Source organism: Corylus avellana, chromosome ca2 (assembly GCF_901000735.1).
Source record: "Corylus avellana chromosome ca2, CavTom2PMs-1.0".
In the NCBI taxonomy this organism is placed as follows: Eukaryota; Viridiplantae; Streptophyta; class Magnoliopsida; order Fagales; family Betulaceae; genus Corylus; species Corylus avellana.
In genome coordinates, this window is record NC_081542.1 from 28,337,701 (window position 1) to 28,340,522 (window position 2,822).

Here is a 2,822-nt window from a genome sequence, read left to right on the forward strand (position 1 = left end):
TTGACGTGTCTATGTTGACACTTCAGAAATTTTGGTTATTTTTGACAATTTTTTTTTTCCTCCCCCCTATATATTTTTTGAATTTTTTCAGGACTATACCCGAATTTTGGATTACAATTAACCTGATATACAATTTATCCATTGATCCATGCAATATACAATTTTTCCATCAATCACAAGTCATATCCTACAATTTTTCCATCAAATAACAAAAGTCATATTCATTAACATCAATCACAAACTATCCACCAAAACTAACTTCAAGACACACAAAATGGCATATATATATATATATATATACCAAGTGTGAAAGGCCAACCACAAATAACATAATATACACCAATTTAATTATCTATGTTATCATCAATAAAACTATCACAAATACAATTACATCAACGAAGTAACTTATATATAAGTTTGTGAATAGGCAACTAGGCGTTCAATGTTGATCATTGACATCGAATCCATCCTCTCCACGATGTCCATTATCTGCAAATGATAAAACAAACAATCACCAAACAATATTCACCGATAAAACAATCACCAAACAATTAAAATTCATTAGCTGCAAATGATAATACAAACAATCATTGAGCAACGTCACGATGTGAAGTGAAAGAAAAATGCCCAAATATTCACCCAACTCAGTTGTTGATTCTTCCACAGTAAATGATATAACAAAAAGGTAAACGTTGAAGTTAGCAGAAAATTAATATAAAAAAGAAAAAAAATTAAGATTGACCAATACATATATATATATTATATGCATGTAGCATTTTGATAATCTTCCCGCAATATTTTAATTTGTTGAGGAGATTAACACATAGGAGTTTATATATATATATATTCAAATCATGTTATATTAACTACTTAAAATTATGATATTCATCTAGTGTAGATTTGATCGTTTCATACTCTGACACAATCACATACACCAGATTCTTAATATTCTACAAGGACCATAGTGGTCCATCTAATAATACCAATAAACACTTCAAATGCAAAGCTCTAACCCACATCCACCACCAAACCAACCATGATATATTAACCAAATTCAACAGGATTTACAACATCATTAATTAATGAGAATGACTACAACATATCCAAACTCTAAATTTAGAAGTTCACACACACACACACACACACATATATATATATATGAATAACTCTAATTATTATCTCAACCAACACTATTTCATACTAGACCAAATTAAAGCCAACAATTTGAAATATAAATATAATGCGTATAGCATTTTGATAATCTTCCCGTAATATTTTAATTCGTTGAGGAGATTAACACATAGGAGTTTATATATATTCAAATCATGTTATATTAACTACTTAAAATTATGATATTCATCTAGTGTAGATTTGATCGTTTCATACTCTGACACAATCACATACACCATATTCTTAATATTCTACAAGGACCATAGTGGTCCATCTAATAATACCAATAAACACTTCAAATGCAAAGCTCTAACCCACATCCACCACCAAACCAACCATGATATATAAACCAAATTCAATAGGATTTACAACATCATTAATTGATGAGAATGACTACAACATATCCAAACTCTAAATTTAGAAGTTCACACACACACACACACACACATATATATATATATGGACAGTTCTGTTTCCCAAATTGACCATTAAAAATGTAATTACCTGATCTACTGTCAACCGACGATTGCACCATCGCAAAGGGTGGGGATGCTCTATCTGGTGCGGTGTTAAACCGCATCATTTCCTCGAGCTGGCATAAACGGGCGTCAAACACTGCCTGACGTTCAGCCTCCTGTTGAGCTATCCGTGCATTGTTTTCAGCCATCTGCTCCGCCACTTGCTGAGCTACCCGCGCATTGTTCTCGGCCAACAAGGCATCTATCTGTTCCTTATGCTTTGCCCTCTCAGCCTCAAGCAGCTCAAGTGTTTCTTGTGATATCCTGGAGTGCCTAGCGTTTTCTGACCATGCCTGTGACGGTGTATAATATAAGTGTATGTTCCCCCGCACAGACAGAATATTTGGTCCAACCATCCGAACCCTACCGGCATACTCAGGCTTATTTCCAAGTGCCTGTGGGAATGCGTCGTTTGGCGCCCACTTGACCGTTCCCTCTGTGATGCTAGACGATGTTGCAGGGTCTGTGGGTATAAGCTCCTTCATCCTTTCCTGTATGTCACATTAATTATTGAGTCAGTGGGTCATACAACTGTTAATCGCAAATAATTTATCAAATATATAAGCAAAACAACATATGAAAGGTGAGTAGCATACACATCTCTCCTTCACTATATCGTTCGGATATGTACCATCCTCCTTCGTGTGTGTGGTGATATAATTTTGTGCACGAGTAGGATGACTGCCCGAACGTATGGCTTGCCGATAAAATAGGACATACAGATATTTTTAAATATATCAAATGATAACATGTTTACATCTATAAGTATAGGGTAAATTACACACTTACCTCTTCATGTGTCACCCTGGCATAGCTCTTCGATCCGGTGCAATGTGGCGTATCATTTAATGCTCGCATTCTCTTCATTTTCGCCGTATAATCCTACACAGTTAACACTTTAATATGTTAATACTAACACAATTACAATTAATGACACTACACAAAACAAAGATTTTAACTCATGACCTACCCTATTCTCCTGGGTACACCATCTCTCCAATAAGATCTCCAAGTCGATGGCATTGTACGCGACGAGCGTCTCTTCATCCACTCTTGCCCGCATAGTAGCTAGAGTATCTTCCTCCGTAATGGCACAAATTTTTTTAAGCTCGTGCCTCCAAGTCCGCAACTTTT

The 2,822-nt window shown here is 35.3% G+C and overlaps 1 pseudogene; it reads right to left on the bottom strand.

Moving 5' to 3' along the window:
- Window positions 1-2,751, bottom strand: part of LOC132169510 (uncharacterized) — an 8,470-nt pseudogene extending 5,719 nt beyond the window's left edge.
- Between the last annotated feature and the right edge of the window lie 71 nt (window positions 2,752-2,822).